At 48.9% G+C, this 25,668-nt stretch overlaps 1 long non-coding RNA gene across 1 annotated transcript in view; it reads left to right on the forward strand.

Annotated features, from left to right (window-relative positions):
• Nucleotides 1-25,668, forward strand: part of LOC102125092 (uncharacterized) — a 29,974-nt gene that overhangs the window by 1,289 nt on the left and 3,017 nt on the right. The window contains exons 2-4 of the long non-coding RNA XR_287311.4: nt 20,223-20,378; nt 23,118-23,235; nt 23,562-23,698. This is a non-coding gene — a long non-coding RNA (uncharacterized lncRNA). The remainder of the gene's footprint in view (nt 1-20,222; nt 20,379-23,117; nt 23,236-23,561; nt 23,699-25,668) is intronic.

Below are 25,668 nucleotides of genomic sequence, written 5' to 3' on the forward strand. Positions count from 1 at the left end.
AATGGTTTGATCAGGATGCTGCCAATAAAATGAATGAAATATGTTTCCTCTATTCTTATATTCCTTGTTCCAGATTCAAAGTCCAACGAGAGTGTCCAGTCACCAAGCTTAGTCACATGCTCTCCTCCTGGCTATACTGGGCTGGGGAGGGGAAGGCAACTTCCCTTTGGCTTCTATGAAAGGAGGCATGCATAGATTTATTGTTTCACCAACATCACCCACAATCAGGCAGAGACAATTCACTAAACAGGAGCCTAAGGAAAGGGGAGGAATGAAGGCTGGGAAGCCACAAACCAACAAATGTCCACTCTCTGCTTGATGGCAGCAAAAAAAGAGGAAGAGGGCATTCTAGCCAGAGAGAACTGAATGGACAAAGAAAAAGCTGAAGCCTCCTGTGCTCATGGCAGGCAGGCAGCAATGTGTGACTGGGGTGTAAGAAGAGGAAGGCAAAGAGCTACAGATGAGATGAGAACAGGGAGAAGACAGATCACAGTGTGTCCTGTGGAGTGGGCCCTAGGGAGCTAGTCTCTAGGGGTGGGGGGGTGGTTACCACATTGGCATTTTAGAAGCTTCACGCTGGGGGTGTCAAGAATGGATCAGAGATGGCAAAGTTGGAGATGGGGAGACCTGCAAGGAACTCTTGTAGGCAAGAGATGATGAGGCCTGAATTCCAACATCGGCCATGAAACGGAGAGAAGACAATGGATTCAAGAGCAATTCAGGACCTAGAATCCTGAAGTTTGAGAGGGTGGAGGAGGGAGAGGAGTAAGAGATGACTGTGTGTCAAGAGGGAGGAGTCAGTTTGGGAGAGTTTGTGCTTTCTTCACGGACTTCAAGAAGCCCACAAAAAATGGGTGTTCTCTCAGCACTCATTCAATCAGTAGTTAATGTCAGACTGGCCCCACTAGTATGTACTGTATTGAAAAAGGTGGGGAGAGAGAGTGAGAACTTTTTTTTTTTTTTTTTTTGAGATAGAGTCTCATTCTGTCGCCCAGGCTAGAGTGCAGTGCAACTTCACTCGACTCACTGCAACCTCCACCTCTCGGGTTCAAGTGACTCTCGTGCCTCAGCCTCCCGAGTAGCTAGGATTATGGGCGCATGCTGCCACACCCAGCTAATTTTTTTTTTTTTTAGTAGAGACGGGGTTTCACCATGTTGGCCAAGCTGGCCAACTTGTGACCTCAAATTACCCACCCGCCTCAGCCTCCCAAAGTGCTGGGATTACAGGCATGAGCCACCCGCGCCCAGCCAAGAGTGAGAACTCTTAATGGACCCTCTCATACTCTGCTGGTGGGAACATATACTGATGCAGTTACTCTGGAGAACAATCTGCAAGTATGTTTTACTGTTTTAAATATGCATACCTCTGCACATTGATTTCTAGAAATTTGTCCTTACAAAATAACAAGTGTGTACAGATAAACATAGGTACAAGGATGGCTCAACAGTGTTTATAAGAGTAAAAAACTGGAAACTACCTCAATATGCATCAGCAGGGAAACTGGCTAAATAATAAGCCAGTAGGGACAGAAAAGAGAGAAGACACTGACCACATCCCTGGCCTCTGCAGCCTGACAGGCCTCAGTGGAGGAGAGGGGTAAAGCTTTCACTTTTAGTGAAGTTTGGGTTTTGTCTGTTCCATTAGACTGGACATGTTAATTCCTGGAAGTAATCGGAGGATTTTTTTAATTATCTGAAAGCACCTCAAAAAGTTCTGGCTCTTCAGGAGATTTCACCCAAGAAGCAGGGGAGAAATAGGTCACAGAGAGTGTTTAGGAAGAAATAGGAGAGAGAAAATAAGTTTTCTGCTTGTGATTTCAACCCGTTTACTAAAGTTACAATAACAACCATTACCTCTGGGGAATTCTGATTGAAAGAGGCAAGACTTTTACTTAATATTTTAACAACTTTCGCATTGTTTGAATGTTTTACAATGTGCCCAAATCACAGAAATAAAAAGATAGTAAAAACAATAAAGATACTTGCATTTGTGGAGAGGGTGGAGATGCTGACAAGCTCCCTGAACCCCTGGAGCTTCCAGAGCAGGGTTTCTCAACCTGGGCACTATTGACTTGTTGCAAGGGCTATCCTGTGCATTGCTGGGGTGGGTGAGGCAGACTGTTAGCAGTATCCCTGGCCTCTGCCCACCAGGTGCCAATAGCATACCCCCACCCTGAGTTCTGACAACCAAACTGTCTCCAGACATTGCCAAATGTCTCCTGGGGAGCAAAATCACCCCCAGTTGAGACGACTGCTCTAGAGGGATTATTCAGAATATGTGGGCGTCTTCTGAGCCTCTAAGCCTGGTGACCTCATTAATCCTATCTCCTAATGGCTCCCTGCCAGCACCTTTCCATGACTCCATTGGTCTGGTAGTCAGAAGATGTAGCTTCCAGTTTCGGTTCTGCCACTTACTAGCGATGTGATCTTGGGCCTTCCAGAGCCTCATTTCCTCATCCCTAAAATGGAATAATTAACAATGACGTGGCTCAAGGACAACCAGGTTCTCCCTTTCAACTGGATCTTTCCCTACTGCTTTTCAGGTGCCCAGGTGTCTCCCACTGAAACCAACAAACCAACCCACCTTCCTGGACCTTACTTCCTTCTGCAGCTACTGCCTTGCCTCTCTCTTCTTCACATACAAACTTCTTCAAAGAGTCATCTCACTCTTTGAAGGCATTTCACACTCAATGTGTCCTAAACTGATCTCATGATCTTCCTCCCCAAACCTACTGTCTTTTCCTGTCCCTTACATCTAGTTACACAAGCCACAAGCCTAGGAGTCATTTTCAACATCTCCCACATTACCAACCTCATAGCCAACCCTGCTCATTTTACTTCCTATGTTGCTTTGACTTTCAAGGTTATTTATCTCTAAATAGGAAATACATTGAAAAATCAAAATAAATATAAAACAAGATTTAGTAAGGAGTCTCACCCAACTCCATCAACTTCAGTACTCCCCCTAAAACACACACAGATAAACCACCTTTATTTGAGGGGGTAGGTATCCTTCTAGTGCATCTTTATGGAAGGACAAACAATAGATATTGCTCCCTTTCTTCCACAAAATACAATACTGTACATGCTGTTTTGTACCTTGCATTTTTCACCTAAAAATATATTTTGTCAATCTTTCTGTTCAGTATTAGAAATCTTTAGCTCTGTTTTTACAAATAGTATTCTACTGGGTGGACCTAATAACATTTATTTTACCATTCCCTTATTTACAAAAGCCAGTTATAGGTAATCTGCTATTCTAAGCAATTTCTAAACATCTTTTCAACCCATCCACTTGTTTCAGTCTCCTTTGTCTCCCCTCTAATGCAAGCTACCACCATCCTTTCCTGGACTCAGCAGTATCACTTTCTAAATACTCTGCCCAAATCATCTCTTGCTCTATCTTCATGTAGTGGCTGGACTGGTATTTTCAAAACAGGACTTTGATCATATCCTTGCCTTGATTAACGACCTGCTGCAGCTTTCTTGTGGTTTCAGGGTAAAGACAAAACTCCTCCTTATGGCCTGTGAAGCCTCATTGAGTCTGGCTCTGCCTCACCCACCTCTCCCTGCTCCCCTGACCCTCTCTGCCCTTCTCCGCCCCTCTCCTTCTCCACTCCACTCCCAGTGGCCACCTCTTAGTTCTTTGCATATGATGTTCCTTCTGCGTAAAACACTCCACTCTGCTCCACTTACCGAGTTCCTTTCTATGTGTCCTTCAGATCTCAGCTTCTTTGTCCACTCCTCAGGAAGCCTTCGCTGAGCTCCCTGCTAGGTCAAAGCCCCAAATTAAAGGATCTCATTAGTACCACATGCTTCTCCTGCATAACCCTAGTCCCAGTTGTAAGTTCACATTCATTTGGGGGACACTTTGATAAATGTCTGGCTCCTATTCCCATGTGGACTATGAGGTCCATGAGGGCAGAGGCCGTACCTATCTTTGCTTTCCATAAGGCCCTGCATCTAGAAAATTGTTGACCAAATGAATGAAAGGATGAGGCATATAAGGGCCCCAGCAGAGAACCTGACACATAGTAGGTGCTCAAGAAATGTTGCTTTCCTCTTTCTTGCATTCACTGTCTGTCTTTGCTCTGGAGCCTGTAACGGGTTGCCTTCCATGTGCGCTACTCAAAAACGCTGCTCTCTAAACACTCAGCCTGTGGCCTTTGCTTGGACTTCTCCTTTCTTGATATGACTCATTTAATGGCTGATCATTTATTCCTCCTGAAAATCCTCTCTTGGCTTGGCTTGATGCCCTGGGATCCCCTTACCCATGGTGGCTTCCTCTCTACTTTCTCTTCCTCTGCCTACCCCTGAGATGTTGGGATTCCTCAGGTTTTATCTCAAACCCCTTCTCCTCTCATTCTATACACTCTCTTTTGAGCCATCTCATTTATGCTCATAGCATCCATCACCACATATGTGCAAACTTTGAGTCTCCCGCTCAGGCTTTTGTAATATGCCTCAAGCCCCCATATTAAATGCCAGCCTCTGCCTCTAGAATGTAAGTGGAGCAAGAGAGCAGAGATTGTGTCTGTGTTTGCTTATTACAGTGTCCCCAGCCCCTGAAGTAGTGCTTGGCACATAGTAGTCGCCCAATAAATACATATTGTCAAATACATAAATGGCAGGGCCCATGTTAGCATAGAGACAGCTGCCTTCCCCAGAGGCAGCCTTTTTGTTGGCAAGGCAGTGGGGCAGAGAAAAAGGCTAGGGGCTAAATGTCATGTCCTGGCTTTTCTCATGCTGGGTCTTAGCAGATATCTCACACCCACAATCAGGGTGAAAGATGAAATTCCAAGCAGGATTTGCACCCCGGAGCCAGCAGTCTCTGAATCAGCAAACTGTCCTATGGGATTGTTTCACTCCATTTGCAAACCATAAGGCAGCCTTTGAGAGAGAAGGCAGCTCAACAGAACATGTGCTAGCATCATGTCCAGCCAAGTAGCCTTTAAGGGGAGCAAATAGCTGGCCACCGTGTGTGGCAATGTTGTCAGAGGGGAGGAGGGCACTAGGCTGAGGCTGCACCTGCCAGGATATGGAGATGAGGTGGAATCCTCCTGCCCCACTGGAGAGGGGAGCCAGACCACCCTGCTTGCAAACCCAGGGCCTTTCCAACAAAGGTCAAGGGTGGAGGAAAGCCAGGTTGAGTGGGCAGAGGAATTCTGCTTATAGCCCTGACACACTGCCTGTGGCACAGCCTCCTACAACAGGCTGTTCTGAACTCAGGCCAGGTCCTGCCTGGTCTGCCATGAGAACTGACACAAAAGTACAGACTGTTCTAAGTCAGAGCTGAGGAGGCTCTTTGAACCCCAGTTCTACCCACCTCATGATTCTGATGGAAAAGCTGAGATTTAGGTTCAGGCAGAGACTGTCCTGTAGTTGGTAACTAGCAAGCCAGGGCATCTGGCTTATCTCTTAGCCTTTAGCCTGCTTGGCCCTACAGACTTGATAGTTTCTTCCTGCTTACATTTTAGAGGGAAGAGACAGACCACAATTTTAAAAAGAATATGCAAGTAAAATATGTAGCATGAAAGATGGTGGCAAGGGTTATGGAAAAGAAGAAAGTAGTGGAGGGGAAATGAGGGTGCTAGGGTTTGTGATTTTAGATGGCGTTGTCAGGGGAGGCCTCCTTAACAAGGGAGCACTGGAGCAAAGCCTGAGGGAGGTGAGTGGGTGCACTTACTCTCTCTACAGTGTACTGTGAGGACACCTGAGACGGAGCTCGAACCTCCAGACTGCCCCCAACAGGGCCATGGTCAGAGGGCCTCCTGGGAGGTTTGCCTATGGATTTTGGCCTGGCCACAGGGACAGGAATAAGCATATCTTCTGAAACTGAGACTGGACACAGAACCAAAGGCCTATGACACCCTGGGTCAGGTAATATTAATAACGACAGTAGTAATAATAATAATAGCACCATTTTATCTGCATTGAGCACATACCATATGCCAGGCACTGTTTCTAGCATGCTACTTGTGTTATCTATCTTATTGCATTCACACAATGACCCTATGAAAATTGTGCTGTTCTAATGCCCATTTCATAGATGAGAAAACAAAGTCTCAGTGTGGTTACAGAACTTGCCCAAGGTCACAAAGCTAATGAGCAGTAGAGTCGTGCTTTGATCCTAGGTCTTTGGACTCCAGAGCCCGTTTTATAGACAGAAGCAGGTTTTAGGCATCTGGGCTGGAACGGTTGTCTAGAGGCAGAGGGTAGATGAGATGATCTCTTGGGTTCTCTCCTATGGTCATAAGGGCCAGGCAGCTCAAAGGCAGTTGAAAGGGATGTCTAACATGGCAGCCAACCTCGGGGTAGGATTGTGTCTGAGGCCTCTATGGAAGCGGTAGACTTCATCTTCTCTGGAATGTGAGCTCCATGAACAATAAGCCTTGTCTGTCTGGTCTGGTGCTCTATCACCAGTGCCTGACATTTTGTCAGTGATCAATAAATATTGGAGTAAATGAACGAATACAAGAATGAATCAATAATTCACTCTCACTTATCGAAGGTGGGCCCAGCCATAGACACTGCCATCTTTCCAAACAACCAGGGCATCTGGACTTGTGTCTCCCTGAGAATGTGAGGCAAAGAAAGAAGGCATAGCAGAACTAGGAGCAAGGGAGATGCTGCTGGGGTCAGGAGCCAGGACAGAGCCCAGAGCTGAGGACTGGGACAGTGATGGGTGCAGAGAGGCCACCCTTTGTGAACACAGTTCTGCGTGCTTTACGTGTGCTTCCTCATATCATCCTTCCCACAGCCTTGGGAGATAGAGATTGCTACCTCATAGAAAGATGAGGAGACTGAGGCATAGAGAGGCTAAATGACTTGCCATGGGTCACACAAGCATTATGGGGTGGAACTGGGTTTAAACTGGGATTGGCAAGGCAGGCCAATTGCTTCATGTGGTCCCTGACTGGGGTGCAGTCAGAAACTCTCTCCCCTCTGCTATCTACCATCCCGCATTCCAACCTCCCAAGCTCCTTTGCTCTGCAGCTGTCTCCAAACCTCAGTCTGGGAGCTGGACCCTGCCTCTTCAGTCTCCCTAAAGAGGGGAGACTCCAATGCAGCAGCTTTTCCCTCCCTCCCTCCTTTCCTCCCTCCATGTACCCTAGAGGTCTGAGGTCAGGGCAAAGCCAGGACCAGCAGTAAAGAACAGACCTGGAGTGAGACAGATCCGAGTTTAAGTCCTGGTTCTTCCACTTAATACCTCAGAGAGGAAGAACTACCTTGCTGATCCTCAGTGTCCTCCTCTGTACGTATGGGATAATATCACCCATGTCATGGGGTTGTGGGGACTAACTGAAATCACTCAGGGGAAGGAACTGGATTCCAGGTGAGCTGAAGACAGGAGGAGGCAGTCACAATAGTCCACCACATTACAGCTTACACAGCACGTTTCCATTAATTTCTAGGCTCCCCTTTTTTTCTGTATCACCATTCCATTGGGTAAAGTTATGGTCCCTCTTTTGTAAATGAGAACACTGGAGCTTGGAAGTGACTTGCTAACCAAAGGCATGCAGTTTGGAAGTCGCAAGGCAGACATTCTAAGCTAGATGCATGTGACACCCGAGTGTGTGGGGAGCCCCCTTCACCTTCCAAGGCGAGCACTCCTTTACACTCCTATATCAAGTCTGGTGGTGAGAGTACTGGTCTTGTAAAGGGCTGGTTCTCCTGATCCTCTCCTCCAAAGCAAGACTCAGTGGTGCACTGAGAGGATCTCCTCCAGGCCATGGCCCGCCTCACTCTGCAGTAGCAGCAATGAGGAAAGGAAAATGGTTGTCCCAGCACAGGATGGGAGAGTCAAGCATGGTCACAATGAGGGCCAGAGAGGGAGCAGGAGGTAAGCAGAAACACTGAAGTAGTGCACCTCAAACCTAGGAAAAACCATGTCTTTGGCCATCTTGAGAGGCGGCTTACCAGAGAAGCTGCAACAAGACCCTTCCCCGTCATCAGGTCATAGCAGTCATCCTGTGTGCATGGCTCTGTCTCATATTGTGAACTTGTTCTTTGTATAGAATGGGTCTCTTTTCTGCTGTAGCCTGTGAGGTTTTTTTCCTTATCTTTGATGGTCTGTGAATTTCCCACAAAGTGTCTAGGTATAGACTTATTTTTATTTATTTTGCTTAGTCCTTGGCCTGCCCTTTCTCCCTGAAACTCATACCTCTTTTCCTTTCTGAAAAATTCTCAGCTATTATCTCTCAATGATTGCCTCCTCACCATTATCTGTTTGGAGTTTCTGTTAGACTTAGGCCGAAGCCCCTCCATGCAAACCCTTCATGCCTACTAACTGCTCTTTCAAAGTTTGTTTCTATGCTGGTGTGAATCCCTCAGCACTAGCTTACAATTCTCTAATTCTTTCCATGATTGTGCCCAGGCTAGAGTTTTCCCATTCATTGAAGTTTGCTTTCTTTTTATTTCAATGACTATATTTTTGACTTCCAAAGTTTCTACTTGATTTTCTTTTTTTTATCTCTCTTCCTGTTTTTGTGCAATCCTATTTTGTCCTTTTAAGGAATGTCATTCCTTCATTTCTCTCTGTGAGCATCCTAGGCATGCTTATTTTCAAAATCTGTCAGCCTATTCTCTAAAACTCATCTGGAGTAAATTTATGTGCTGATTGTAGATTTTGCTGGCTCTCCCTGAGCATTTGATTTCTTTATGTGTTTTGGAATTTTGGTTTGGAGAGGCAGTGTTGGTGTTGTTTTGTTTGTGTTTGTGTCTTATTGTCTTTCTCTCTCAGTGCTTACCCCTCCCTGTCTGGTGGTTTCATGGTGGCCTCCATTGGCCCCTCCAAACCCCTCAGCCCAGAATCTGATTTTATGACACTCAGGGCTCTTGCCCTATAGGAGATGTTGGGAGCATTCTCCTGCTTCAGTGTAGAACCTTGGGGCTCGGTTCACTTCCTTGTCATGAGGCCGAGTCTCCCTCCGCCCAGCTCCTCATGGCCCAGGCTGCCTTGTAGTCAGAACTCTCAGAAGCAGCTGGAAGCTGTCTTTTCCAGCTCATAAGGGGAGAACCTTGCCCCTCCTCCCCCTGGTTTCTGCCTCCCATCCCACAATGGAGCACTTGTAGTACTCACAGGAGCTGAGTCTTGGCCACTCCTGCCCACCCCCCGCCACGGTGCCCGTGTTCTGACCCAGAGACTGGCAAGTTACAGCTGTGCTGGTTGCTTTGCATTTCTGTATGTGCTCTATATCTCATTTTTTCAGCCTGACTCTGTCTTTGGGGTTTTCTCTTTTTATAGTGTATCGATCTTCCATCACTCCGTGCTTGGTACAGAGGGGCTCTGTTGCCATCTTAACTGGAAATGTACTCTAATTGTGTACTGTATGTACCATAACCAGAAATGATTTAACCAATCCCCCATTGTTACACTTTTATGTTGTTTGCCATTTGGGGCTACTACAAATAAGAAGGCAATAAACATCCTTAATGTACTTGTCTAATCCCTGATGCGAAGTTGTGAGATCAAAGGGTAGCCATGTTTCCATTTGATACACATTTCATTTTGTATGTACTACCCCAACCATCACCACCACCACCAATACACCATCACTGGCATCTGGTTGGTTGAACAGAACAAGGGAAACCCTGGAAATAAATGAGACCGTGCTGTTGTAAAGTCTAACTTGGTGTACACAGGTGAGGCATTCTTAGACAACTTGTTCCCTGTTCCCATCTCTTTTGGAGCCCCAGATCCTTCTCATGGGTTATTTCATTTAATCTTCGTGACATCCCTACAGGATAGGGAAATCTCATTTTGCAGAGGAGGAAGCCAAGGCTCAGAGAGCTAAGACGACCTCCTAAGCTTTTACTGATAGGAAGAGGAGTCCACATGAAGTTGAGGAGAAAGGTAGGGTGCTCCCCAGTCCACTGAGCTGCAGAAGGGAGTCTTTCTGGCCTTCACTGATCCATACGTTTAGGAATCTGGCTGCCTCCATGAGACCGTGGTACAGCGATTGTGGGCCACTCCTAATCGTCTGGGTTTGGGCACACTGGGGCAGCCTCCACTGTGTGTGGGACAAGTGCTGGCTTTGCAACTCAGGCTCAGCCCCTCTGTAGTTAAGTAATGATGAGCTCCTCCTTATCCTCTCATTTTTCAGTTGGAGATAGCCAGGTATAGTGAAAGCACACAGGCTCTGGATTCAGTTAAAAACCAGCTCTACCACTTTCCTGCTGCTTGACCTTGGGCAAGCCACTTCACCTCTGTGGGTCTCAGTTTCCACATCTGTAAAGTGGGGTAATAAGGCTTCTCTTGGAGAGGCATTGTTAAGATGAAAGAAAGACCGGTGTGCCTGGCACATAGTAGAGATTCAAATAAAGCCTGTTTCTGACAAGGGTGAAAGGTCACATAGCTAAGCCTGCTCAGCCAATCAGCTGGGGCCACACCCTGTCCTGACTCCACACTCAGTGTTGAAGCTCTGGTCTCTGTGCATGCTCCCACAGCTTCTGCTGGGCTGCCTGACATGAGCATGGGCCCTGAAAGCTCCACATGTGTCCCTGGACCTCATCACAGGTGTGAGCCTGGATGCGTGACTCTGCAAGATGCTACACACTGAGAGGACTGGAAGTTTGAGATTACTGTGGAATGGTAGCTGCTGACGGGGCTTCCGGCCTGCCCATTGCCTAGACCTGTAACCCTCAAGCAAGTCTCCCCTGCTGTCTTGGAGGCACTGCCAGCAGCCTGTTGGAAGATCACAAAAAGCAAGAATTGGCCCTTCCTCTTCTGGCAGAGCCTGCACAGCCTCTGGGAGGCAATTAGGGCTTGGGCCTTCCTTGGGAATTCCCAAGAGTACCCCAAAACACTTCAAAGTCACAAGCCCATCTGCCTGCTTCACCCTGGGGGAGAGGGGCAAGGGGGTCATATTGCAATCACTCCCCAGATGGGAAGCTAAGGAGACCAGTCTCAGGCCCACGGTGGCCTGGGATGGAAGCTCTGGCCATGTGAGGTTCTTCCTTTGCACAGTGCTGTGGCACATAAAGGTGTCTGGTTGTGGGCTCAGTGTGAGGGAATGGGGTGGTGGTGAGCAGAGGTGAGGCAGGGATACTTGGAGTCCCAAATGCCTGCAGCTCTCACAGCTAATGACCTGGGTCTCAAGATAGGCAGAAAGACTCTGTCACAGGGAGATGGCACTGGAACGTCATGAGATTAGAACTGAAGACCCAGACCCTTCCAGTCTGGTCACTGGCACACTCCTGAGGTGCTCTCTGCCCATCACTGGCAGGTTAGTGCTCCTTGAGCTCTGTACCAGGCTCACCTCTCTTCCATCCTTCACATGCCTCTGGTGTGACCTCATCCACCCCTCAGATTGCAGCTACCACCTCTGCCCTAATAAGAGTTCAGATGAAGTGAGTGCTAACTCTGTGCCAGGCACTGATCCAAACATTGTGCTTGTGTCAATTCATTTAATCTTCACAGAAACCTAATGAGGCTGACCTTACGCCATCACACAGATGAAGAAGACAATGAGGTCTGGGAGGCTATAGAACTTGCTAGGAAGAGGCTGATGACTCCCAAACTGCTCTCTTTCCAACTGGTTTCTCTTCTCATCTCCTTTCTTCCTATTGCTCGTGGCACATCTAGGCTGGAATGTCCCACAAGCTCCTCAAACCCACCACAGCCAAAACTGCACTGGCATTTCTCCTGTACCCACACCCCATCTCAAAATCCTCCTTCTCCCAGAAGCCTCATCCCCCACAGTGACTTTCCCATCTACTACATCCCTGGGTGGTATATCTTGCATTCCTTTCTCCTCCCCCTGCAACACCTCAAGGGTCTTCAGTCCTACGCATTCACATCTCTTCAATCTCCCTCCTGTTTTTCTCCTTCCTCAGTGATCCTTCCCCCTGGGGTCTTCTTCTCCTTCTTCTTTGGTTTTATTTTAATTAATACATAATAATTTTGCATATTTATGGGGTATAGTGATGTTTCCATACATGTATACATTGTGCAGTGTTCAAATCAGGGTAATTGACATAACCATCATTGAAGCATTTATCATTTCTCTGTGGTGGAGACATTCAAAATCCTCTCTTCTGGATATTTTGCAAGTACACTACATGATTGTTAACTGCATGGCCTTGCTGTACAGTAGCACACCAGAACTTACTCCTCCTGTCTAATTGTAACATAGTTACAGTTGGAACAACCTTTCCCCATCCTCCCTCCCCAGCCTGTGGGAGCCATTGTTCTACTCTCTACTTCTATAAAATCAACTTTTTTAGATTTGTCATCTCATATTTCTACTTTTGTCTTCTCCCCTCACATTTATCTTCCATAGTGCCATGGGGAGAGCCCATGGCCCATCCCCTGCTCAAAATCCTTCTATGGTTTCCCATAGCCTACAGGATCAAGGCCAAATTCCTGATCCTAACATGCAGGGGCCCCCACAGTGGGAACAACTATCTGCTGAGCTTCACCCTTTACTTTCCCGGCCACTCTCTCTAGCCAATCTGGCCTCCTTGCTGTCCTTCCAAGGTACATTTCAATGCCTTGAGCGTACTCCATCCCATCCCCACACTCCTCCACACCCTTGGAAAGCTCTCCTTCTTCCCATCCACCTGTCCCAAATGTCCATCCCAAATGCCACCTCCTTGGTGAAGCCTTCCTGTCCTTTCCTGTTGAAAGTACTCTTGGCTGTTTTGAGACTGCAGCACTGCAATATGGAGATCGGACAGACCACGGGATTTGGAGACAAAACTGAGCCATGGGACATCTGAGAAGGCCCTTTAATCACTCTACCTCAGTGTCCTTCCTTATAAAATGCAGCCATGAAGACCTCTCCTCTGGGTTGTTGTGAAGGTGGAATAAGAGGCAGCAGACAAAGCTTAGCACACAGTGAACAGGCCATGGGAGAGCCCATCACCTCTTCCCAGGGGCACTCCATGTCCACAGCCCTCTGTGCCACAGCACACTGCCAAGGACTGTTCTACCACCCCCGACCCCTGAGATTGTTTCTCTCTCTTTGCTTTCTTCCTAGCCCAGCATGCAGTGGTCCTCAGAAATCCCTGAGGGAGGAAAGTCCTGGCAGGAAATCACCTTGCTGGGCAGCCTCAGTTTGGGGCCTGATGGTAGAGATTTTCCCCAGTCTCAACAAGTGAGACATGCATCATTGTATTGTACAGGTCAAGATGGGTTGTTTCTGATTCCACTGAGCACTGAGGACTCCAGGAGTAACACTGACTGGCTCGGGAGGCCAAGCTCAAGCCCCCATCCTTCGTTGGCTGGAGAGGCTGTCATGACATGGTCATCTCCCCTAAGAAAGGGAACTTGGCCTGAGCAGTACTGGGCTCTGGGAACAAGGTATGTAAGTTATGGTCACAGAAAACCTGTTCTTAGAGGAGACCTGGACACCTTGTTCCTGGATTTATCAACTATCAGGTTTCTTAGCTTTTCTCCCCTGGGCCATGGGTCCAAGAACCAATGGAGCATTTCTGGGTTTGAACAATCTGTACTTCCCTCTGTTCTTCCCCCCAGCCTGATCAAAGCTCACTCTTGGACCTTACTCCCTTGTTCCTTTAACAGCAAGTTCAGGAGCATGGTCATGGTGCCTGGAGTGCCCAGACAATCCAGCTGAGCCCGACAGGACAGAGAATAAGCATTCCCTTATATGTGATTGAGTCATCAGTCACAAATCACATTCTCTGATTCAGAGACTCTCAGAGTAGCAGTGCTAGGGCAGTTCCATAGACCTTTCTCCTTGCATTGCAGCTGGGCAGACTGAGGTCCAGTGAGGGTGAGGGACTGATTCAGATCACACAGCAAGACAGCGGTGGAACCCAGACCTCCAGACTCCCAGTCCAAGGCCATTTTTCCCACACCCAGGACTCTATCTGAGAAAGTGATGGTAACTGGTAGGAGAAGCCAGGGGTGAGGGCTGCAGGAGGCAGGAACTTGAGGGGAGGAATGTGGGACTGGAAGGTGGAGGGGAAGCAAAGCCCCCAGCGTTGAGTGGCAGCCCACCCTGGAGACATCAGCCTAGCTATCACACTGCTTCCTTTGCTGAAGATTAGCACAAACATCCCCCAGCTGTGGCCCTCCCTGCTGGCCAGCTGTGCAGGCTTTGGGTGGCGTGCCCCAGATGCAGGAGGCCCCAGGCTGGAGGCTGGACTTTCTCTCTTGTGACGTTGTGTGCTCTCCCGGCATCCAGAGGGCATGGGCCAGCCTCTGGCTCATCTCTGCTGTCAGGCCTGGTGAAGGACAGTCAACACTCCTGACTGATCAAAGGCACTCCCACCCTCTGGCCCCAGGAGTGCCGGGGCCGAAGGGGAGTGGGAGAGCTCAGATGCCATCCTGTCATGCTTTGAAGTCCCAATGCATTCTGGGATAGAACTTGCTGTGGAGTGAGACCTCTGGAACACAAACTTAACAAAAATTCCTGACATGTGTTATGATGGAGGCAGGAGAGCCGAGTCCTGACACCTTTGGCCAGACCTTTCACCTCTCTGAGCCTTGCCCTTTCCAACTGGGCCAGGAGGGCACTGGATTCCGCAGAGTAAAGGCCAGGCCAGCTTGCCGTCCCATGACTCTGTGACTTTCTCTTTCTTCTCTCAGAGGCCAGGTGGGTAGGGTGGCCCAGAAAAGGCTTATGGGCAGGAATAGAGGTAGTCTGGCACCAAGGACAGGGTACGTGGGATAGCTAGGGGTAGGGGCTATTTATTCATTCATTTATTCATTCATCCATCCATGGAGCACCTACTGCATTCCTTAGCCCAAGGACTTGGAAATCGGGCACCCTACCATGCTGATCCACTACTCAAGGGACCTATTAATAGATTCTGAACTGGCTCCTCCCCTCACCGTGCATCGCCTCTGTTCTAGAGTTAGGATGGGCACCCTGGTTTGTGACTTTTAGTCATCAGGGGCCATATCCAGCAAGAATTTTGGTTGAATCTGAGTCCAGCTAAGTTAAACCAAAAATAGATTTACTGGAAAGCTTTGGGATGGCTCATAGTCTTGTTGGGGAAGGGGGAGAACCAACCTCAGAGAAAGGGCAGGCACCCAACGAGGCAGGGAAGTATGTTACAGAACCAAGGGACAGTCAGGCTCATACACTACTTCCAGTACTGCTTCTCCTCACCTGACCTCTGCCAATGGACCCTGACATTGGGAATCATTTCTGAAATGCTTCTTTTCATAAGGAGTATCTGTCTGTCAGGGACTTGAGGAGGAGCTCTTTGAGCTTCTGGCCTTCTCCCCTTCCTCTCTGAACTCTCTCCAGCTACTGCAGCCGATGCCCAAGCTGATACTGTTTTCTGACTGACCAAGCTCTTTGGCTTCTCCAAATGCCCCAGCAAGCCCTGAGCTTTCTGAACTCACTATATCTCCAAATAACTTCTTTTCCCCCTCCACGTATGTCCTTTAAGGCCACAACTAAAGGGGCCAACACAGACATCTCCCTCACTGGTCTTGATCATTTTGTGCCTGGTCCCAGCCTAATTTAAAGCTCTGTAAACTAGTACATGTCATGACCTCAGGGTACAGGTGAAACCCCCTGCTGTCTGCTGAGGAGTGGGGGCGGGGCTCTTGCTGGAGGAATGGTACAGTCCAGACCCATGATTACCCCAGGAGAATCAGCCAGAGGCGAGCCGGTCTGCTCAAAGCCCTGGGGGCTGAGAGGTCTGGTGGCAGCCTGTCAAGGAGCCAACCATGCAGAGGGCTGGCCAGACTGGATGTGGGAACCACACTGGAGACTTATTGGTGTGGATCCCTCTCATAGCTATGCTACAAGCCCTCTTACATGATACAAAGGGGATCTTCTGTTCTCCACAAGGGCAACGTCCTACCAAGGTGGGGGTAAAACTGGCCTTGGGACATTAGAGACATTATGTGACTTGCTGAAGGTTATGTAGATGATAATGAGGAGAGCTGGAACTCCCCGGTCCTTAGTCAGCAACAAAGCACTCCAGCGAAGACCACATTGTACCAACTCCCCCAGATAGCTTTCAGGAGCCCCCAGCTCCCCAGCCAGCCTCCTGCCTCAGGCCTTAACTACTTCATTAGAACCACAGTGTTGAAGCTTGAAGAGACCTCAGAGGTCAGTAGCCTAGCCCTCCCCTCACACACACATATGCACACACACACAAGTACACAAAGTACAGCTGGAAAATTCAGGCTTGGGAAAGGAGAATGCCAAAGATCGGCAAGCGAGTTGATGGGTCTAGAAGCCAGATCCCTGGGCTCCTCTGGCAGCCATGGTTCTGTGTACAGGCCCGGCTACATTCCTGTCCTTATCTTACAACCTAGCTGCAGCAGCTATTCCTACCTGTCCTCTTTTCACCCTGTCCTCGAGCTGTGCATTCCGGGCCGAACCTACTGCTGGAGAAGTCCCCGCCCTCCACCTGAGCACCCATGGATCAGCTGGTACCCCCACGGCTACCCCTGGTGGAAGAGCCACCCCACTTCTGGCCTACTTCCTTCTCTTTTAGTAGTATGTGTGAAGAAGAAGCTGTTGGTGCCAAAAAGATTCCAAGAAAATAGGTAGGTCCAGGCCAGGCAGCCCAGGCTGCTAATGCAAAGAGGCAGCTCCTACCCTTCCATCAAAGCCCTGGAATCCAGAACTGCAAAGGCCCCAGGGAGGAAGTAAAAGGAAGCTGAGTTGCTAAGTGGCCTGCCCCCAGCCTCCACGCCCCTGGGGATGCCTGGCTGACTGGAGAGGAGGGGACTAGCAGAGGAATGATGATAACCATCCCTCCCATCTGGACGGCCCTTTCACACACCACTAATAGGCTTCCCTCCCCTTCCCTTGTCCTAGCCACACAAAACGCTTGGTAATTATCCCCAGCAGCCAGATGGAGGCTCAGAGAAGATAAGAAACCTGCCTGAGGTTGCACAGCCAGTTGGTGGTGGTATTAAGCACAATTTGCAATCCAGGAATCCACGTCCCATGCATATTCCCCTTAGCTTTCACCTGGCTTACAAACCCAGGCCTTGGGCTCCTGGATCTCTGCCCCAGCCAGAGGGCAAAGGGGATAGGGCACCTGGGCCGGAAGGGACTGTAATAGAAGAGGCTTTAAGATGGGGGAGGGCACTGAGAACCGGTATGACAGAAAAAAGCAAGTCTACCCCTGTCCCAAGTTTCCCTCATTGCCCTCTTGACTGAAGAACTTTCTTTAGCTTTTCTTTTAGAGCAGATCTGCTGGAAACACATTCTCTTAGTTTTTCTTCATCTGAGAATGTCTTTACTTCTGCTTCCTTCCTGAATGATATTTTCACTGGATATTGAACTCTCTGGGTTGACAGTTCTTTTCTTCTGGAATTCAAAAAATACTGTGGCACTTCCTCTGGTCTCCATGGTTTCAGGCAAGAAATCCACCATCATTCATACTCAGGTCTCTTCTGACTCCAAGGGTCTGCTCCAAAGGAGGCCAGGCAGGGTAGCAGAAAGAACTCTGGAGGACTGGGAGTTGAGCCACAGCTCCACCACTTCCTATCAACGTGACATTGCATGAGTCCCTTCACCATTCCCAACCTCGGCTTTTACATTGCTGCTATAAGAGGGTAGGACTGGATTGTCACACTAAAGACCCTGACATTCCCAGGGTCTCTGAGAATTATCCAATTCCCAGGGGTGCCAAGCTCCTGGTGATGAGGAAAGAGACCCCACAGAGACACCTTCTGTCCCTGCTTTCCTCGGGGGATGTGGCTTGAGTCCTGTACTTTTTGCTCCCTCGACTCATGCCTACCCTGGCCTCACCTGGTCCATTGAGGCAGGGAGGGTTCTTAGGATGTTTCAGGCTTCCCAACCCAGCTCTCAAATCCTGAGCAACCGGGAGAACCCCCTCATTCCCTCTCATCAGGGCCATTGCAGAGCGCTCCTTCAGTGGGCAGGGGGGCAATCTCCAGGACCACCCAATGTCTCTTGCCATCCTACCCACCCTACAGTACAGTCTGACTGCTGGGCTCTCCCAGACACTGCCATGCTGTTTTCATGCTTCCATTTTGTTCCCTCTGCCTTGGAAATCCTTTCTCCCTTGTCTACTTGGCAAGGTCTTGCAGAAGCAATACTAGCTCTTTACTTCTCTCTGCCTTGGTTTTCTCATCTGTAAATTAGAGATTACAATAATAGTGGTAATACCTACCCCATAAAGTCATTGGGAAGATCAAACAAGCTACTCCCTATGAAATCTTTTGAACAGTGGTTGGCCCATAGTAAATATTCAACAGACACTAGCTTATTATTACAGTTATCATTAACACTATTATAGTGTGATGGTTAAGTGCACTTAGAATCAGACTTCCTCTGTACAAATCCCCTGTGCCACCTCAACCAACTACTTGACCTCTATGTGCTTCAGTTTTCTCATCTTTAAAAGGTGATTAATAATAGCCCCGCCTCATAAGGTAGTTATGAGGATCAAATGAGATAACACTTTGCACAGAGCCTGACACATAGTAAGCCCTCAAAAAATGTTAGCTGTGATGATAAGGAAGCTCGTCAACATTTCAGCTTCCTTTCCTCTTGAGAAAGAGAGGCAGCAGGTACTCTTAGGGAACGTGTTCACTGGAACATGAGCTAGGGAGAGACACCCATGCACCCATGCAACTCTTAGACCACATCAGGTTCCTGGTTCTGGCTTGTGAGATTCCCCACCTCTGTGACTTCATGTGGCCTGTTCTCTATGCCTAAGTTGCCCTGTCCCCAGGCCCAGTTCCAAGGCCTCACCTTTGGGATGCCTCCCGCAGCTCCTGCATGTTGACCGACTTCCAGGTTCTTGTAGGACACACCCAACAGGTCATCTGAAGCTCCATCCAATGCTCCCCCAGGTCTGCTTGGGGTGGAGTTAGTTCTGCACTGCAGCCCTCAATTCTAGTCCTGGCTCTGCCCCTGACTTTCTGTGTGACTTGGGGTCAGTGTCTTTTCCTTTCTGGGCCTCACTTTTTCATCTATAACATGAGAATTTTGACCCAAATGGTCTTTAAGGTTTCTTGCAGATGGGTAAATCCTAGTATTACTCGCCACTGTCATCCCAGGTCTAAGCTAGTCCAGTGCCTGATGTTAAACGTTTGATGGGGACTCAGGCTGAACTAAAGTGGACTGATTATAGAACCACAGACAAATGCCTCCACCCATTCCCTCCCATACCTCCTGTATGTCCTGTCACCCAGGCTTTAGCCATCCTTGGCTGCCCAGCTCCCCAACCTCTGCAACTCAGGGCTTGAGGACAGAGCCTAGCTGCTGCCTGAAGGCTGGGCTCCTGGGGCCCCAGCAGGAATGTTCCTGGGCTTATTTTGGTCCTTTAAATTAGAAGGCTGGAGGTTCTAATTTACCACTCCCTGCCCGGAGTGGGAGCCTGGACTGGAGTGGCATGCCTCAGCTGCCAAGCATGAACCCCACTCTCGACCACAACCCGACCTCAGAGCTGTCTGTGGCTGTCCCTGCATAGCAACACCACAGACAACAAAGGCCCCTTAACCCTCCTCTTCTAGCGGTGACTGTAGTAGTGGCTGCTGCTGCCTGGGACTCAGCAGGATGAGGCACAGAACGGGGAATGGGCTGGCTAAGTCAAAACACTAGGAAGGTACAGACAGTTCCTGTGCCCACACTGGAGACTCACCCTTTGGGCATCTTGGCAGGGCCACGTGGGCTGCCCCCACAGAGCTAGGCCAGATGGAGAAATCTGGCCAATGGAAACTAAGGCCTAGGACCTAGAGGGCCACTGGGCTTTGAGGGAAGAGCCAGCTGTTTTCCATCTTCACTGAGGACTGAGGGAATAGAAACAGGCAGGAAAAACAGTGAGAAGAACTGCTGGTTTCAAAAGGCAAGCCTTCTATCCTAGGCATACTGTGGAGAGGTGACTGGACCTCCAGTCATCCCCCTTCAATCCACCCTCCAGGCTGCCATCAGAGGTACCTTGCCAGCAAAGACTTGATCGGATTATTTCTTTAATTAAAACATTTCAATGGTTCCCTATCGCCTACAGGGGAAAATCCAGCCTTCCATTCAAGGAGCTAAGGCCCTTCACAATGTGGCCCCAGCCTACCTTTCTGCACCACTCTCAAGGCCTTTCCTACCCCACAAACCCTACAATACAGCCACTCTGGTGGCTGGCTTTCCCCCAGACCTCCCATGCTCTTTCACGCCTCCATTTTATTCCTTCTGCCTGGGAAGTCCTTTCTCCCTTGGCTCCTTAGCAAACTCTTTTTTATGGTTGAAGCCTCAGCTCAAATATTCCCTATTCTTGTACAAAGGTAACAGTTTCCTCTCTTGTGCTTCCAGTGTTTCTGTCAGACTTTTATTCATTCAAGCAGCATGTATTGAATACCTACTATACAACAAGCATTGTTCTAGGAACCAGGGATACAGTGGCAAAAATGACAAGCCATAGACCCTGCCCTCATGAAACTTCATGTGGAGGAGACATACAGCAGATCAGTATGCTGACAAATACATAAGATGATTTCAAATAGTGTTGTGTACAGGGTGTACTGGAAAATGCTGAGTGATCTGCTTGGAGGAGGGCATCTGCAGCACCTGCTGACTTCCGTGGTGCCGACATTCCCATCACGGCTGATCTCAAGCTGGCAGTGTGAAGTCATTGAATACTGAGTTGGGAAGAGCCAGTGAAAGCCAGCTCTAGCACACTGGTACATACTAAAAGGAAAAGAAAACCAGTTAATAGAATAGAGAGCAACTGAGGCACAGAGGTGGGGAGTGTTGCTCAATTCGATTAGGTGCAGGGGGGACCAGGGAAGGCCTCTTTGAAGAGGTGATATTTAGGGGATGGCCTGAATGACAAGAAGCCAGTTATGCAAAGATCTGGGGAAAGCTCTTGGCACTTTTGGTTTTTAAAAATACTTTTTCTATTGAGGCATAATTTCCATACATTAAAGTGCACTAATCTTAAGCATACAGCTCCATGAATCCTTACATATGTATCAGCCTCTGTAACCACCACCTAGGTCAAGATATAGACCATTTTCAGCACTCCAGAAGGCTCTTGTGTGCCTCTTCCCAATCAGTAATCCCTGCCCCAAGGGAAACTACTATTTTGACTTCTCTCCCTGTAGGTTGGTTCCACATGTTTTTGAAGTTCATATTCATGGAATATAAATATAGCATGCCATAGTATGTTCTTTCTTTGTGCTGTATTTCCCTCACTCAACATCACATCTGGGAGAGTCACCCATGTTGTTACACGTTACATGTGGCCATGTTCTTTTTCACTGCTGTATGGTATTCCATTATATGACTCTTTCCTGGTGCCTTCCATGTTAGTGATGTTTTCCTGTCTGTCTCCTCCTCAGGGCTTTGTAACACAGCATGAGCAGCTATGAGCTCTGATGTGGGCCCGGCCACCACTGAGATCAGGGATGTGGAGTCCTCTTCTCTGAACAGGATGTTCCCTTCTGTCTTTGTATCTGTGAAACAGATAGTGGCAAGCCCTCCTACATATGTAGCAAAGAGTTAGCAAGATGATCCACAGCAAGCACTTAGTGGAGGCCCTGGTCTGGAGGGTCTGCTCAAGGGCACCCCAGGTGCCTTCTCCGCCCTTGGCCTGTGCATTTGGCGAGCAGCAGGTATAGTTCGTGCATGTGTGTGGGGGAAACACAGCACACGTTTGATTGTGTGTTGTGCTATGAAATGACTGCCGAGATTGCTTTGGGGATGATTGGAGTGAGGGACAGTTTTGAGGGACCAGAGGCACTTCCATTGCTGAGAGGGCCTGGAATGTGAGCTGCCACAGAAAGGTCTTCAGTACCCTCCCCACCAGGCTGGACCAGGATGTATTGAGGGAAAGAAAGAGGCGAGGAACTCAAGACCCCTGCCACAGTGCTTGCACAGGAAGGAGTGCAGAGCACTCCGTTTGGAGAGGGAGGCAGGGCAGGGACCATTTTCTTCAATTTACAGTTGCATGAACCTAGGTTTGGAGAAGTAAGGTCAAGTTCACATAGCCTAGAAAGTGTTGGAGGAGAGATTCAAACCTAGGTGTGTTTAACTTAAAGCCAGTGGGTTGAGGGCATCTTGTGAGACCTTGAGGGTTCCGACCCAGCCTCAAGGAGACAGAGTAGCTGGGCGAGCAGGCTGGGCTCTGGCCTGGAGGAAGGCCTTGGGCCTGGTGCTGCCAACTGCAGAAGGGGCTGTCTGGGGAGTCCCTACCAACACGTCCCACATAATGGGGCTCACCTAGGCATCACATCCTCTTTTTTCTCCCTTTACTACTGAGAGGAGACAGTGAGCAGTGGAAGAGGAGTGCCTAAAAAGAAACACGTGTCCTCAGCATTCCAACTACAACTTCCTGCCTGCCCACTCCCCTGCGCCTCTCCCTCACTTCCCCACCAGCCCCTGCCCGTGAGCAGCCTTGTCCTTGGTGCTGCCACCTCTGGCTCTCCCCACACCTCCAATTTGTTTCCAGAGGCCTTGAAGGCCAATCTTTCTTCATGACAGAGCCTCGTCCTTCATTCACTCATTATCTCTGTCTTTCCCTGACTCCTGGGAGCCCTAGGCCAGGAAGGGAGAGTGATGGGGTGGGGACACAAGAACATGTGGCTCCCAGTCCTGACTCTACCACAGATTCCCTGCATGCCATTGAGTCAGTCCCTTCTCTTTTCTGGCCTCTTTCCCTATCTGTGCAATGGACCAATCTCCAAGGGTCTTGTCAGCCTTGGGTTTCTCACCAGGCAGCAGAGACTCATTGCCCTAATGGAGAGAAGCAGAATAAACTACAGCTCGAGGTCAAGAGCAGACCTGGAGGCAGAGAGGAGGCCAACTGGACTGTGTTCAAAATGGAGGGCTGATTCAGGCATAAGGGCATAAAAAGGCTGGGATCTGCTCACCCTGGGCCCCTTTTCCTGTGACCGCTCCCTCAACATGCATTCAACAAGTCACTATGGAGCAGCAGCTCTGGACCAGGCAATGAGTTAGGTGCCTAGGGTACAGCAGTGAGCAAAGTGGACATGGTGCAACTGCTAAAAATTGCAACAAACCCTTGGTTCCTTACTTTGGCCTTACAATCCCAGCCACAGCTTCTACTTCTCTTCCCTACAGACTAGGAGAAATGTGGGGCCTGATCATCCAAGGCCACACAAAGAATTAAAACCGAAAACTGGGCTCAAATTCTCATCTCCTAACCACCCCCACCTCCCCACACCTTGTCAAAATTTTTCTCCCTAGAATCCTAGACTCACTGTGTGATCCGGAAGGCACTTTAATCATGCCTAAGAGCCTGGAGATTTATAAAGGAAGCTGTAACTGGGAACAATCCGGCCTGCGGGGAAGCTGCTTCTACCAGGTACCCACAAGCAAGACACGTGGCTTCACTCCTCCGCACCCCCACAGTATTTTGTTTCCCCATGTAGGCACAGCAGTGGTGCAGGTTGCCCCCTTTCATCATTTACTCACATGCTTGTCTCTGGCACTGAGCAGAGCCTGTGTCTCCTCCATCTCCGTATCTCCCAGGCCTGGGCCAGGCAGACATGAGGAAGCAATTCAGTGGGTGCCTGTGGCATGGAATTGACCATGTTGCTCCTGAAACACAGTTTCTTTTCCTTCCTTCCTTCCTTCCTTCCTTCCTTCCTTCCTTCCTTCCTTCCTTCCTTCCTTCCTTTTTTGAGACAGGGTCTTTCTCTATTACCCAGAGTGGAGTATAATGGTGCTATCTTGGCTCACTGCATCCTTGACCTCCCGAGTTCAAGTGATCCTCCCACCTCAGCCTCCCAATTATTGGGACAACAGGCACACACCAACACAGCCAGGTAACTTTTTGTATTTTTAGTAGATGGGGTTTTACCATGTTGCCCAGGCTGGTCTTGAACTCCTGGCCTCAAGTGATCTACCTGCCTCAGCCTCCCAAAGTGCTGGGATTACAGGCATGAGCCACTGCACCCAGTGCCTGAAATGTAGTTTCTTCTGTGCCTGCCCTCAGTGAGTGAGCTCTGGAGGAAGGTGCCCTGGATTTGTGCTGTGGTTCTGTCACTAACCCCAACTTTGACAGTAGCTTAACCTTTCTGTGCTGTGCCTTGCTTTCCTACTGGTAAAATAACAGCAATTACGGTACTGATTCATGGGGTTGCTGTGATGCACCCCAAATAGTGTCTGGTACATAGTAAATGTTCAGTATTTATTACCACTATTACTGCTGCTCCCAATCCTACTACTGCACTCACTACTACTACCATTTTAACTTAAGGATGTATGAAGCTATTTCCTGGATAGGCTTCCAGAAGTGGATATTCCTCATATATGATTGCCAGCCTAAAGGCTGTGAACTAGCCTCCTCTTCTCCAATTTTCTCGTGCCCAGGACTCACCTGGGGATCTCATTAAAATGCAGTTTCTGATTCAGCAGATCTAGGGTGGGGCTAGAGACCCTGCACTTCTAACAAGCTCCCAGGTAGTGCTGACACTGCTGGTCCAGGGACCACACTTTCTATAGTAGCCCTTGCCAATATTAACTACCAAAGAGAACTACTGTCTATTGAAAACCCAGTAAGTGACAGACCCTGTGGAAGTGCTCCATATACATTATCTCCTTGAATCCTTGCATCAGCCCTGAAGAGTATGTATTTTCATCCCTATTTTACAGATGAGAAAACAGAGGCTCAGATAAATCAAGTGACTTTCCCAAAGTTACACAGCTTGAAAGTGGCAGAGACAGGGTTTGAACTCAGACCAGGCTGACTCCCAACTCCTATTTTTTTCCATTCTTGCAAAGAGCCTCCCTGTGGCATGGCATACCCCAGAAGATGTCTGTCCCCCCACAGAGAGAGGACTGCAACGCAGCACCTGAAGTGATAGCAAAAATCACTCTCTGGGCACAGCTCTTTAACATATCCAAAGCGCTTGCCTGCCCACCACAGGCCTGGTAAACAGGCAGGGCAAGGACCTGGATCCCTGTTGAAGCTGGTGAGGACTGAGAGCTGTTGGGGTGGGTGTGAGGGCAGGCAGAGGGTAGAGGAAGACGCTGGCCTGGATTCACCAAGGGATGGCCCATGACCCAGGAGCTATTCTTCATCTCTGTGTGCTCAGGAATCCTCCAAGGTTGCAGACTCAGGGCCACTGAATGCCACTGGCCCAAAGCCCAAGATGCTGAGGTCTCAACCAAAGGACCCATTTCATGCACTGGGGGCGGGACAGCAAGCCAGCAAGAAGCCCCTGTATTCTCACTGGCTTCTTACCATGAGGTAAGCCCACAGCCTCAGCAGAGAGAGCCTGTTGCTTCTGGCAGCTCTGTGGTTCAGGGCTGCTATGTCCCAGCCAAGCCTAGAGACATCCTCACACCTCTGACTACATGATTATGCCCATTCCTATTCCTGACTAGGCCCATAACAACCTGTTTTCACACAGTGCATAAGACGATAAACATGTGCTACTCTCTTGGGTCTTTCTGGGTCTCCTAACGGGACCATGGATCTGTTGGGTATCTGAGAGACAGGTTTCTGGGGTCTGAGATTCCCCTAGAATTGTAGGCAAAACCGTAGGGGGATGTGACATTTTCTGAAGGGGCTATTCGTAGCTTTTACCATTCATCTACTGATTTAGCAAATATTGATTGAATGCTTACTCTGTGTGGGGCACTGAGTTGGGCACTAAGAGTGCAGTGATGAGCGAAACAGAGATCCATGCCTCCAGGAAGCTTCCAGTCCAGGGGGCAGTCAGTGAACAAGTAAACAAACCAATAATACACATAAGGACAGATAGTGATGCTGGGTTCTGTCCAGTCCAGT

This window comes from Macaca fascicularis, chromosome X (assembly GCF_037993035.2).
Source record: "Macaca fascicularis isolate 582-1 chromosome X, T2T-MFA8v1.1".
Classification (NCBI taxonomy): Eukaryota; Metazoa; Chordata; class Mammalia; order Primates; family Cercopithecidae; genus Macaca; species Macaca fascicularis.